Raw genomic sequence first — 14,926 nt, 5'->3', positions numbered from 1 at the left:
TTCCATTTCTGCAATAGATGTCCTTATTCACCAGTAGTTTTCCAAGCAATTACCATGACCTACATGAGCACATGGTGTATAGATTTATACAGAACTGGATTCTGGCCACCTATCTGCTTTGCACTTCATAGTAAAGGGGGATTTGATTAATATCAATATAGATAGTTGGGATTCATTAAAGGGGATGCTCTATATCCTAATAAAGAAGAGATTATACAATTTGATGAAGTACAGGTAGGAAATAAAGAGAAAAAGTCAAATGAAAAAGTGTGCCTTTCAGTTACATCCTCAGATTTGTCACCAAAAAAGAATGGCTCAGGTGTGGGATTCTCCTTCACATCTTCTGCAGAGAAAACCCCTTTTAACAGACCAGAGGGTAGCCTCTGGAAAGTAAGCATGATGGCCATAGTATAAAAATAAAATAGAATTAAGGTTCATGAGTGTATATGCTTGGGATAATAAAGTTGGATGTCTGTGTGTGTGTGTTGTCACTATGTATACCGTTTAGTGTTTAATTAAAATTGCTGTCAGCCTACTACCAGTGATTGATCACTTCATGTAGAACATAATCACTTAAGCCACCTCCAATTGTATGACACTGCACTATTGGGTACTTTAATATGTATGCTTATGCTAATAGAATTTGTGTTTATGTTCTCGATCTAGAATTTTAAGATCTATTGTATTAAGGAATATTGGTACAATAAATAAAGAATATTTTGTTTTCAAAGATTACTGCCTAAGTGTCAATCATTTGAGTAGAAGGCTGTATCCGTATCCTCCCAAGGGTGAACAGAGTTAGTCTGTTCTGCAGAGATTCTTGAAGGGCATAGAGGAACCCCTGGTAATACCCTTGCAATTCCTCTAGGAAGGGGCATCTCCTTTCACCTACCAAAACAGACAATTGAGTTACTGAAATAGAAAAGCCATTGTGAGGGTGCATTGAGTCTGTTTTAGAAGGTAAAAAGGGTCAACAGCTTCCATATGACACACATAGCAACCTGTGGAACTCATTGCCAGGGATGTTGTGAAGGTCAAAACTATAACAGGGTTCAAAAAATAATTAGATTCATTCATGGAGGATAGGTCCATCACTGGACTTATTGAAGATAGGCCGAGTGAGTCAGGGATAGCCCAGGGAGTCCTTTGGAGTAGGGGACAGCCTGGGAAAACAAGGGAGTCCCTGGGAGTCAGGGAACTCCCCTGGCATAGAAAGGGGAAGGTTTACAGGGTTGCCAGGCTCCAGTGGAGTGGGGAGCCTGGAAACCCTGGGAACCCTGCCTTGAGGTGGGGCTTCTAGGTCTTCCAAGTTCCCTGCTGCAGAGCCAGGAGTGTAGACCCTGAAAGTCCCTGCCAGACCCAGGGTTCCCATGGCTTCCAGTCACCTTCCTCTGAGACAGGAAGCCTTGGTGCCCCTGACTCTGAGATAGTCAGTATTGCAGGGCTGACCCAGAACTGCAAACCCTGGAAGATCTGGGATCCCAAGCAGTCAGCCAGTTGATCTGGCAGGAAAGCTGCTTTTGTTTTGCTGGAAGTTCACTGAAATCAAACTATTTATTCACAAAACACTTTGATTTCAATGCATCAGCATTTTCTGATGAAACCCAGTATCATCGGAAAATTGCTAACCTGCTCTTCTTTGAGTGTCTGGGTGGATACCAGCCAGTCAGCCTAAGGGCTGATCTGTTTCCTGTAATGAGTCTATCTATATCCCTCTCACTGTGCTCAAAGTAAGATGCTAATGACATGTTAATGCTCTATAGTTCCATAATTTTACTGTAGGATTTGTGCTGTAATCCTTCATAAATCAAATATTTAAGATATTCCAATGCTATGATACTCCACTCTGTAGTGACTAGAAAATCCTGTGCTTGGGAACTTCTCTATCTTCCTTACTTTTCCACTGAAAATAGCTTTATAGTGAAGATTACTTCTGGTAATGCAATTTCACCAAATGCTTGAAAGTACCTTTCGGGCTAAGCTTATTATCTTTTATATAAGTTTTGGTTTGATGTTTAGTTTTATTGCAACTATGTCCATAGACTCTACAGTGTTTAGGTATGCTTCAGGCTAGTGTTCTATACTTTAAAATGTCTAACAAACTGATTTTATATCCCTGAGACACTCTAATAGCTGAAAAGAAATTCTGCAATGTACACATCAAGAAATATGGACAGATTTCAGGAATGGCCTTCAAGCAAATCTGAATCTGTCTGAAAGCTTCATATGTGCATTTACATTTCTACAGCTATGTACAGCCTATCAAGACTGGGCTTTCTATTTAGTTATCTGTCCTCACAAGCAAAACAATTTTTACTTTAAGTAGAGAGTTATCTTAAAAGGCAGGGGAAATTCTGTGTATTGTTGACCTTTGTAAAACTGGGTAACATTAGATTTTGGAAGCAATACATATGCTTCTGAAGAATTTCAGTGAGGTTAATCACAAGGACCCTTTACCAGTCCCTGCATCCTTCATGCCCAAATTGCCAGAGGACAAACAACAAAACACTTTTTGTACATCACCTTCATCCAAAGGTCGCATGGGGTGTTCTACACTACCAATATCATTTTTTTTCAAACAATCAAAAGCGGCATCAAATATAGATTTCTGTAGCTCTAAATACTGAGACAAACTGAGCAATTCAAACAACAATTGGAATGCAGTTCCACAATCACAAAGCTTAGTTGCTAAAAGACATAGCACCCGGTGGCTTAAGGTTATATTTCAGGCAGACTAAATAACCCCACTAGTTCTGGCCTCAAGAACAACTGGGAACATATGGATTTAAAAGATCTGACAAATATATAAGGCCACAGCCACTGCTGAGTGTCTTAAAAGTAGGCAATAAAACCTTAAAATGGATATAGAATTTTACAGGGAGCCAGTGTAAAGACTGTAAAACCAGGAGTGCTTTTTTGAACATCTGAGGATTTGTAAGAATGGGAGCAGAGGCATTCTGCACGACCTGCATCTTGGACATGTTGTCATTGGGAACTCCTAGTGAGACAGAATTACCAAAATCAAGCCTGGAGAAAACAGAAAGTTGTGTCCCTGCTTCAAGTCCCTTTTGCTAAACAAAAGCATTGGGCTGCTGATATGTAATAGGAGCCAAATCTTTGTCCCAAAGCAAAGGCCTAATAAATGGTCTATGAGCAGGGAACTGTTCAAAGAGTCTGAGCTGTGTCAGAATTCCCTTCCTCAGCTTGGCAGCAGAGCCCTAGAGCATCCATGCAGCTACAGTATAGCTGTTAATGCATACGCTGGCCTTCCACAGTCTCTGTGTTTTGCTGTTCTGCCCCTTTGTCCGGAGTAAAATTATAGAAAGGGAGACAAACTCTACCCAGTCCTTTTCTGGTCTGCCCCTCCCCACCGCCACTGCCCTCTGAATTCTGCCTCCAGGAGGCTTAATATAGAGCTCAGTCAGCTCCACGCCAAACAAAGGTCAAGGAGGCTTCTAGTAAGATCTCTTCACACATACCCATCGCCGCAAAGCAGAGCTACATTGTGTCTTCTGCATTCCTGGCTTTCTCTAGTTATTCCTGGGATAGGGGACATAGTCCTTAGCCTAGTAGAAAGAAATTCTGGACACAGAAAAGAGGTACAGCTCTACAGATAAATCAGATGAGAATATAACTCAGCTTCTGTACACACAGAAACTGGTTTAAAAGAAAATCAAATGCAATTGGTAGGGTGTAAACCTCACTCAGGAAGTTGTTAAAACCAATTAACAAGATTTCCATTTTATTTGGATTAAGTTTAATTAAATGATGCAACATTCACCACTGGCTGTCTCAGGAAATTAATAGATTATTTTCCTTGTTTTTCCTGAATGAGTCTAGCATTATCCTCACATGCACATGTAGTACTGCAATGCAATCTAAGTTACTTTGTACAAGATGAATATTACTTTTCCACGCAAGGCTCATAAATCACTGGGATGCAATGGATAGCTCCACCTACTGTACTAAATGTTTTGTAGTGAAAATTAATTAAAACCATCTCTTTAAAATGTGTAATTGTTTCGATACAAATTACAAGTTGTGTTTTCTGTCTGTTGTAAATCCTATACCCTTCTGTTCTTTCCTCTGTGGCATTTACATAATATTGGAAATATGTTGAAACACAATTATTCACATAAGCTTTTGCCTTACAGCACTAGAGATATTCTTCAAACATTTTCCCTGTTCACATTAATATGACATGTGGACTGGGACTGAAATAGTTAACTTTCACATGGGTGAAGGAGCTAGATGAACTCAGATAATCAGGCTCAGTCCTGGCTTTGCAATTGATTTCCTGTGTGACATTGAGCAAATCACTGAATCTCTCAGAGCCTCAGTTCCCCATATGGAGAGAATAAGATATCTCCTTATTTTCTGCCCTTTCTTTGTCTTGAATATTTAAACTATAAACTCTTTGTGGCAGTGTCTGTCTCTGTGTGTTTGTACTTACTTAGCACATCAAGGCCCTTATCCTTCTTGGGGACTCTATGTACTTGTGTACTAATAAAACAATACTTATAGATGATGGAGGCAAGAAAAGAACCTCAATTCAATAATGTTCTTAAAGTTAATACCATTCCCAAATTTGGATTCAGTTTAGCTTGGTACATCAATTAAATGAGTATATAGCCAGATAATAAATTAAATAATAAATGTCACAATCAGATAGCTGAGACAGGCAAAAGTGTAGGTGGTTTTGCAAAACCTTGTCAATCACCTTTTGTTCAAAACCAAAACAAGGGGTGTTTTCAAAATGGTTCATTTGATGCAGATTCCTGAAGCTTGGAAATGTGAGTGGGGGCTTAAAATAAAGATCCACAATCAGAAAATGTTGTTACAACTACACCCCCCCCCAAAAAAAACCCAACAACATAGAACCCAATGAGTTAATGTTATGTTTCAGACATACACATTCAATAATCATACCACTTCTGACCTCAAAGGTGCTCGGATGAACACTTCTAGATTTGGCTAATCTCTATGAGAGAGACAAAAATGGGAATGGCTTTACAAACTTCATCACTCTGGAGATTGTTTTGCAGAATCACAATCTTACCAGAATTTTCTAGATCTGGATCTAGTGTGAGGGTGCAGGGTTCATATAAATGGTTCGGCTCATGGCTGGTATCTTTGTAAGAATCTTTGTGCCTCAAATCTGTTCTACGTGTTGTATTTATTCATTTTGTTTACCATTTGGTATTCACCATTTATCTAGGATGGAATTTCAGTGTTGGCCATCAGCACTTTTGAAAGCCCACACCTAATGTAAATATAACATTCTTAGGTTTGAAATTTCAGAGGAGCTGGTCCAAAAAAAAATCTGACTAAATGTTTTTTCTGTTGAAAAATGTCATTTTGTTTAAACTAAAACATTTTACAGAAATGTGCTGGTTTCAACAAATACTTCTTCAGAAAGGTCTCTCTCTCTCTCTCTCAATTTATTTATTTATTTTTAAAAGGTCTCAGGTTTGTTCCAATACAGAATGAAAATAAATTTCAACACCTCATTTTTTTTCATGAAACGTAATTGTTGTTTTCCAGTCAGCCCTATTTCCTAAGGTTCCTTTGAAAATGTAATATATGTAATCTCAGAAGGACTGGATAGCTCAGCTCACTAGTTCAGTTCTTGCCCAAGTTAGTAGTTAATAAAAATTATAAAATTATAATCTGAATGACAATTGTTCAGAGTTCTATATAATATTAAATGTTGTTGAGGAGGGAGAGGGAAATATGTAATTATATAATTAAATAATGGATCATAATTTACACACACAAGGAGGCAGAATTAAGGTTACATGGGCAATCTAAATTCTAATATTTCCTAACTTTCAAATGTTTGACTTTGCAATCTAAATAATGTTATTTTAGTGTAGATTTTAATGTAATTTCCTAGTTGTTTTTGTAAAGGAAAAAGGTAAAAACAGATTTTATTCAACACAACTGAAACAATGCTACATCATGCATCCTCAGAAGGGTTTGAAATTTCAACATTCAGCATTGTGGAACAGCTTGAATTCTGTATTAACTAGGGGCTGAAAGACGATTAGCTAGCAAGCCACCCTGTAGCTGCAGATTTTGCAGCAGTCCACAAGGTGGGCTTCCCAGAAGCTGAGCACCCTTGAAGCCTTAGGTACCCAGGCTACTGAGGAGCCACAATCCTGGAAACTGGGGCTCCCGGGCTCCTCATCAGTCCACCAGTCTGCCAAGGGGCCAAAAGGCTTGGGTTCCCCAGCAGTCTGCTAGGAGTCAGGCAGGGTTCTGTTGGAGGAATTTTGTCAAAATAGAAGTGTGTCTATGTTTCGATTTCTTTGGACTGGCAAATTCCCAAGGGGGGAAAAGTTTCACTGTTTTTTTTCCAACCAGCTCTAGTGTACAACGACATTCTCTATAATTACTATAGAAGCTATTATTACAAATTAAGCAGTGGAGGCAGAGGCTGGGTTGGGGCAGGCTTACCTGTTTATGCCAAACTGCTGTTGCTGTTGTGGGATATGTTAACTGATGAGTTTTGATGTAATGGTAGAGATGGGATGGAGAGTCTGGGGCTAGACCAGTCCTGACTACAAGAAAAGCCTCAACTGAGAGCAATCAGGTGACTGCAACATAAGAAGCAAGGGGATTGATTAAGGGGAGAGAGGTGGAAAAGGAAGAAAAAAGAGATTGCCAGAGGGAGGAAACTTGGCAGTAAGCTGGGGGAAACTCAGAAAATGGTTGAGGAACTGTGTGAAAGGTTCCTGCAGGGAAGACCTTGTGACCAAGGGTGTTGTGATACAGGAGTTGTAGGGAGCAGAAAGCTCCTGTTAGAGACCCTGACTGAGAGAAGGGTCTGGTCCTGGAAGCCAGGGCCAGAGGACTGAAGAAGGCTGAGCTTCAGGCAGGTAATGTCAAGCGCCCACTAGAAACCCTGACTAAGAGAAGAGTTTAGGGGCCTGGAAGCCAGAGAAGATTTGCTCTTCCATCTCTTATTTCTAAGAAGATGGAAAATTGAGAAAGAATGAAAGACTAAACAAAGACAAGGAGTTGAACAAGGAAAGTAAATGGAAAACAAAAATAATCCCCTTACCCTGATTACATTTGTCTAATTAAGTTATAAGTAGATGCTTTGGTTTTGTTTAGATCACGTCTCTCTGAAAATAAGATTTAGCAATCAGAATTCACTCTCCATGTTCCAAATGCTCCAACATTAACTAATTTAATTTAACTAATTAAAAGAATTTGACTAACTATTTTAAGTGGTTGACTGATTAAAGGTGCAGACGATGTGATTATATAATATATCCATTGATAATCTGCTTTGTTAGCCATTTTTCTAACCTTGCATTGATAAAAGAAGTGAAATCAGGGTTTAGGACAAATACTCCACAGACCCTGAAATACTGTTTATTTAGGAGAGTCAAGATTTTAAGATCATTTCATAAATGCCCTAGAACACAAAACTATGGACAAGGAAAAAAACACGGGCGGTGAGAAATGTGTCAGGCTGATCTCACTCTTTAGCAGGTAATGCCTCTATTTATTACTGATTAAACTTGTTAATACACATACCACTAATGAAACCTAATGAAAGGAGGGAGAAAATAAATAAGTAACCCCCAAAAATCGATAAAATAATTTGAAATGGCATTAAAGTAGTAAAGAGAATCATAATTCCGGTACTAGATTAAATGTTAACATAGCTGATTAGCAGACATTATTTTAGCAGATATGTTCAGCTATTGTATCTGGAGTTATTGAAGTGGTGAATGTTGGGCTGAGAATACAGGCAGCTGGTTGCTGACGAGGGTTGATCAAGCAGAAAAGCAGGAGTTCAAGCCACACCACAAAATTTCAAGTAATTTTTAACTCTATCCACTAGGGGAAGGGGAAGAGGAAGAGAGGGAAGAAATGCATCTTCTCCCCATTATTAAAACTCTCTTCTTTCCCTCTGGGTGCCAAAAAACCCCCAAAACCCACAAAGCATCTCCCAAGCCTTCTCATATGTCAAAAGCCCCACCTGCCCCTCTCTTCCCGGTTGCAAAAATCTCAGGCTTCACCTCTCATGATGATACACACAGTTTAACGTTAAGAAATGCTTTTGATCCAAGCTATGGTGTATTTGCAATGCTCGGTGCAATTCAGCACTGGAATAGTCACAGCCATCATTAGGGAAGAATCTGTCCTACCACGAATATGCTGACAATATCTTTTTTTCCTTGTACGTTATTTTTTTCTTTTGCTTTTATAAATAGCATGTCTTGTATTGACACATTAACCAGATGGTCACATTCTCCTTTGTCTGCCCTGCATGACTTGACATACATTTTGAATATCACAATATGCTCATAGGAATTTGCATGTCATCCCTGAGTGTAGTAATTTTGCATGTGTGTGCTCAAGAATCAAATACATGGGATTGTCATTACTGACATTTTAAAATTGTGGTTCTGTAATGTGCTCTGGAACTTAACAATAAATTATATTTTAGTGCTTATAGAAGATGACCACCCTGAAAACTAAAGTCCTCTATGTTTAAATAGATAGAACCCAGGCAGCAGTACTGCAAGATTCCCCACACTGTGTTTCCAAACTGCATCAATTCAGACTGGAAGAAAGACCTGTAGGTAAAAAGAGATTAATTCAGTCTAGAAGTCCATTCAGCCTTTACCCTCTTTGCTGAGGATGCAAATAAGAAAAAGAATTGAGAGAGTTTTTTCTAATATGAATCTCTTGTCCACTTGGCACTTCATTGGCACCCAGACCATAATGGATGCAATAACCCATCAAATTTCTATAGCTTTCAGTCATTATTGTTATGGGATGGCTTTGCCCTGGCTACAAGTAGGTATTCAACCTCCTTAGCCATCCTATGTCCCCAGTACATATGAGTACTTAGCCACTAGGAATGTCAACATTCTTGAATGTATTAGATAAATACGATATTTCAGGCTCAGTCATGCCATAAAGCCACAGCCTTTGTTAGTATAGGTGCAGAGGCTTATCAGCCTACCAGGAGCTGTTAGAGGTGTTATGCTTGAGGGCAGCTGCTTTCTCTCCCTTTTACAAGGTGCAGCATGAACTCTCCCGACATATGGCCAGTATGATAAGGAAGGGAGTACAAGCATAATTCCAATCCCTCTGACACTAACTGCTATTCCTCATCCTGTCTGGTCTGGGAAGGCTAATCCCAGCTGCAGCACTGACCTAGAGAAGTCATATTCAGAGGACTGAGGGATTGACATTATTCCCAACCCTTATGCAGGGTTAAAGATTTCTTGTGCCCCCTCTCCACTTGTATTCCCCGCCTCAAGACCATAGAATACAACAGGTTTTAGACTATGGTTTTGTTTGTATGCCTAGGGTGTTTCAGGGCCCTGGCCAGGAGAAGGGGATTCCTGTGGTGCTAGGGCTGATCCCCTGGTGGTGTAACAGCTTTTAGAGGCCCTCATCAGTTGGCATAAATTAAGGCAGTCCTCAGGTTGCTATGTCTAAACTTATGGTGGTGTGGAGAGTACAGGCACTATATACGTAGATGTAGATACATGCCACAGTGAAAGGCAGGTTGTGTCCACATTTATCACTATGGTGTATAACTACAAACCTCAGTGAAAGGCTCGAGCAGCAGGGAGCTTCTGTAGCCTTTCCCTGCTGGCAGGCTTTTTACTGCTGAGATGAAAAGTTATGGCAGAAGGAAGACAGCAGGACACTTCAATGCTAAAAATAGCAGTGTGGATGTGGGATGCACTGACTGGACAGGTAAAGAGCTGTATAGGAGATATACCTCTGATTCAGGAATGTAGGGCACTCTACTCTCCTGAGCTTGTGTCTCACTGTCTACATTGCTGTTTATACTTGTGCTAGCTGGGCATGCAGTGCCTATACTTTTCGCATCACTGTAAGTGTGGACATAGCCCAGTGGGCCCCAACCTTTGTGTGGCTAGTAGCACATTCATGTTTTCAGAAGAGTGTGGCGGGCGCCAACAATTTTTCAAGGCTTATTTTGTATTTGTACATTAAATAATACAAAAAAATCATATTTAATATCACATAATATATGAATCCACAAGATAAAACAGGAAATTTTATATGTAAAAAGGTACTAAATTATTTGGCAATTACTCTTTCACCTTACCATGTGAATTTGCTCTTTTTTATCTACCTGTAAGAAAAAATAAGGAGTTCTTACAAAATAATTATCTTAACAGTTTTCATCTTATTTATTTAAAAAAAGTAAAACATTGTTGAACTGCTGGTCCAAATATATTTATTATTCTTACTTTGACATAGAATGAAGCCTGCAGCCCCGGAGTTCTCTGTCCCTGGCAGAGGCAGGGCCACGGCTTCTCTCCCCTGCTGGGCACTAGGCGGGCGCACATAAATGCCCCAGTGGGTGCCATGGCACCCGCAGGCACCACGTTGGGGACCACTGACATAGCCTAATCACTCAGTTTAGCTTTGCTATATGCCAAATAAAGAAACCTGCATGACGAGACTGGAATTGAACTGAGTTCTTAGGGGGCCAAATGGAAGAGGTGTCGTGAAACCAATATAGTGGGGCTGGAGCAGGAATGTATATACTCCATAGTGTGAGGCACAGGCACCGGCTTCCTACAGGCCCGGGGGTACGCAACCCCCCACCCTGCCCCAGGCTGCACCCCCATGTGACCCTTTCCTCCAAGCCCCGACTCCTGCCCCACTTCTTCCTGACCCCACTCTGCCCCGTACCCCTTCTCCAAAGCCCCCATCCCACCTTTTCGCATGCAGTTATGCCCCTTCCTCCAAGCGCACCCCATCCCCACTCCACCTCCTCCCTCCCAGCACCTCTTCGTTCCCAGCAGAACAGTGGGAGGCGCTGGAAGGGATGGGGAGGAGTTGATCATCAGGGCCACCGGCAGGCAGAAGGCACTGCGGGGGGAAGGGGAGCTGCCTGCCACTGAGACATAAGCACCCAGTAATTTTTTCCATGGGTGCTCCAGCACCCACGTAGTTGTGCTGATATGGTGTGATGGTCACAGCGTGGCATTAAGAAAAATGGCATTGAAAGGGTTTAAATATGACAAAGTTAGTATCATTCTGGAGAAGCAGATTAAATGTAACAGCAAACCCTACAGACTCCCCAGAGAAGTATTAAGGGGAGACTAGGACCAGATGAAAAAGGAACCTCAGAAAGTGGTACTGGTACAGGGATGAGAAGGGGATGCTTAGCATAGCATGGCAGAGGTCTGTTAAATACCTCTGAAATTTTCAAAAAGATCTGACCCATTGGCAGCCATGAAAAATAATATCTAGTCTCCCTCTCCCCAGGAAAAGAAAGTCCAAATCAAAGCAATAGTTTCACAAGGATTATTTCTGGTGGCTAAAACCTTGCAAATAAAGGTTGAGGAATGAATGTGAAAAGCATAAAGAGCAAAGGAAAGTTTTAAAGAAGGAAATAAACTAAATTGGAAAAAAATTCCTGAAAGGTCAAGGAGAAAATAGTGTCTGATGCTTATTTACATAAATCCAAAGTTAAAAGCAGCCGTCCTTCAAAGACTGTATTTAGTGAGTACAACTTTGCAGGCTAAGTGTATAAGTTAAAAAAATAAGCACACAAACCATAATAAATAAGTTTACAGATGCCAAAAAAAAATCAGCTAAAATGTGCCACTTTAAAAATTAAATACATAATTAAAGAAAGAGTTAAGAGTTTTTGCACAAATTAACACTGCGGAATTCAGAGGGAATTAAACAGCTTGGGGTTGTGAAATTGTTAAAAAGTAAAAATGTTAAAGAAAATGTTAAAGTGATGAGACTGGAATCAATCCAAGTTCTTGAGGAACCAAGTGGAAGGGGTCTTGGCAAAAACCCCAAAACTGTGTCCTTAGTTGACCGTTTGTAAATTCACATTAGAATTTTTCAGTGGCTAAATTGTTATACCCAACTCTATCATAATTCTTAGTGTAAAGATCTTTGAGGAATGACCATAAAACCGCATAGAATAGTTTTTAGCTACATTTCATCAGCTGGATTAAGGGACTAAATGTATTAAGTTTTACATGTTGTTTTGCTTCATAAACACTAAGAAGCAATCAAGAATCAGTTCTCAAAAAGTGTTCATTCATTTTTATGAACTGAAGTGCTTATGAACACTTCATGAACTTTTGGAGTGCACTTTTATGTTCCGATGCACAAGTACAATTCTAAAGAGGATTCTAACGACTGATGTATAACATTTTTAAAGCGATAAACACATTCAGAACATGTGTGCTGACCTTACACCCAGTGACTTGCACCACAAGACAGAAGAGTTTGGGGGTAATAGAGTGAGGTAATTTTTTGGTATTTATACTGTGATCTCCCCTTTCTATTCCTGTCACACACACAGAAGGTTGTTCTTCTGCAGCGTCAATGACAGACTGACAGTGCCTGTGCAATCAAGTGCTTGCATTTAAACAGATTCTTAGAAGCTTCGCTGAACGTGACTGAAATTTACCCCTGTGCATAGGAACGATGGGCGTCAGTGGGATTTAACTGATGTATAGCTTATTCTGGCCCTCTGCTCAAGGGGGGTTAGTCACATCCCTGCAAGCTGATCAGGAAACCAGATCCCAGCTTCTCAAGATGGTAGAGTCTGGGTAAGAAATGGAGACCTCTCATAGAGCTTCATATCTTTAAGCATGTGCTCACAACCATCTCTATTTAGCAAAGCACGCAAGTACTTGCTTAACTTTAAGCACATACTTAAAGTTACGTCAGTAGACATTTAAGCACTTTGCCAGATATGGGTCTTAAAACAAAGCTCTCCTTTCCTTCATAAAGCTCATTGGAGACACATGGAATGCAATGGCTTTCTGTCTGGGGACAAAAGAGTGAAAGAATACTGTGAAAATAAAGGCTGTTTTGTCTACCAGCCAGGCCCTACTGATTGTTGAGAACTGATTTTAGTCCAAGGGGAAACTATTTTCTTGATGGATTGTGTTGTACATGTGGCTATCATAAGTGTCAAGTTGTTATACCCTGTCCTAAGGAGACCAATAGAACAATCAGCTTGGAAATGATAAATGTACAAGAAGATTTTTTTAAATTTAATTTTATAGGTACAAGTCCAATAGCAGGAAGGAGTTATATGTTCAGTGGCAATTTTAACATCCATGAAACAAATGGCAAATTAGAGAAATATTGTATTAGAGAAATATGAAATTGTAAAACAATTAATATTTGTTCAATGCAATACTTGTGGTGTAAATTTTGTAGCACCACATGTCTACGCAATATGTGAGGAACTGGTAAGAACAGAGTGGTAAGGGGAAAAATCTGCAATGGTAGATATAGCTAGAAAAAATGTTGGGATTGTGTGTATGCGGGGGTGGGATGGGGTGGGGTGTGGGGTGTAAGTGAGGATTGCTTTACAGTTTATCACTTTCCCACTTCTCCTGGTTGGGACATAATAGTAATATGTCCACCATAGAGTAGAGGATACAAAACTACCAGATCTGTAGGTTATATTTTAACTCTCTAAATTCATTTTTGTCTAGACACAGAAATTGTACTGCTTTAACAGTAGCATGAAGTGTGTAGGCTAATGTTTCTAATATATACACACACACACACAGACATATATAGCCACAAGTCTGGAATATGGATTTTTGATCTTCTATTGTTGAGTTTTCAAGGGTTTTTTTTCTCCTGCTATTGCTGCAGAACTTTTCATAGAGGTACCTCCAACATATATTTTTTCAAACTGCGTAAACTACCTTTACCTCCAGAACTCCAAATGATCTTAATGAGAGTTGCATATAGAGATCAAAGGCAGTATTTACCATATATGGCCCTTTCGACCTTGTTTCATCTTAGGGAATCATGGTGCTGTATTGGTGTATTATTCTATGACTACAGGGCCAGATCTACAACTTACTTCAGTGAAGCTTAATTGACATCAGTCAAACTAAGATCATTTATTTATACCTCCTGAAGATCTGTCTCACTATTGTTCATATACTGATGTCAAGAGACATGATTATATTTCTTCAATATCATTCTGATGTACAATTTTGTGACACATACACAGGATGGCTAGAGATGTGATATCTTCTGAAGAGGATCCTTTCATTGGTTTTATTAATCTTTCTTAGGAACATATACCCGGAGAGAAGAATTTTTTTTCTTCAATCACAGATACATAAGTCTTTGAAATTCAATCTCTAGAGAGAACCCTGTATTGTACACCCTCACACTGTGAGCAACAATGTCCATAAATAAAAGAATACCACACAGCACTCAGGTTATCTGTTTAATAATGACAGCTTTGATCTTCTTTCCTATTTAATGGGTTTCAGTATGCTAGCATTCTATGATTTAATCATTTCTTAACACTTGACTAAAAGAAAATAGACCTAATCCAATGTGTGTCCCACAAGTGAATTGGAAATAGCTAAAAGACTAGGTTAACTAGAGGGAAACTTTCACTGAAGTTAATACAATTTATTTTCCATCTTTTAAAAGAGGTTTCCTGGATTATATTTACAAAATATGTTTATACACATAATACTGGTGAAATATTGGATCCATTGACGTCAATGAGAGTTTTGCCATTGACTTGAGTGGGGAAAGGATTTCACCCACAGATACTTCATAATTCAAAATCATCTCCCTACATTAATTTAAACTAAATAAATTAAGACTGTACACTGCTGATATTTAATTAATTTACTTACCTAAACATTTTAAGACTTCTATGAAAAGTGCAATAAAAATCGCAAAATATATTGTGACTATTTCACTGGAATATCACGGGATCCAATAGCTTGTCTAGAAACATTGTTGTCAGTGCCAAAATGGGGTAGGATTTCACCCAATGTGTGGAGAAGGAAAAGTAGCTTCATTCACAAAGAAGTAGTTAGTTTTTGAGACCAATATCCAATATCTTTTCAAGTAAATGGAAATACTTCCATTAACTTTATTAGGATTT

The sequence above is a fragment of the Mauremys reevesii genome, linkage group 1 (genome assembly GCF_016161935.1).
Source record: "Mauremys reevesii isolate NIE-2019 linkage group 1, ASM1616193v1, whole genome shotgun sequence".
In the NCBI taxonomy this organism is placed as follows: domain Eukaryota; kingdom Metazoa; phylum Chordata; order Testudines; family Geoemydidae; genus Mauremys; species Mauremys reevesii.
The sequence above is the reverse complement of the archived record's forward strand: the minus strand, read 5'-3'. Positions refer to the sequence as shown.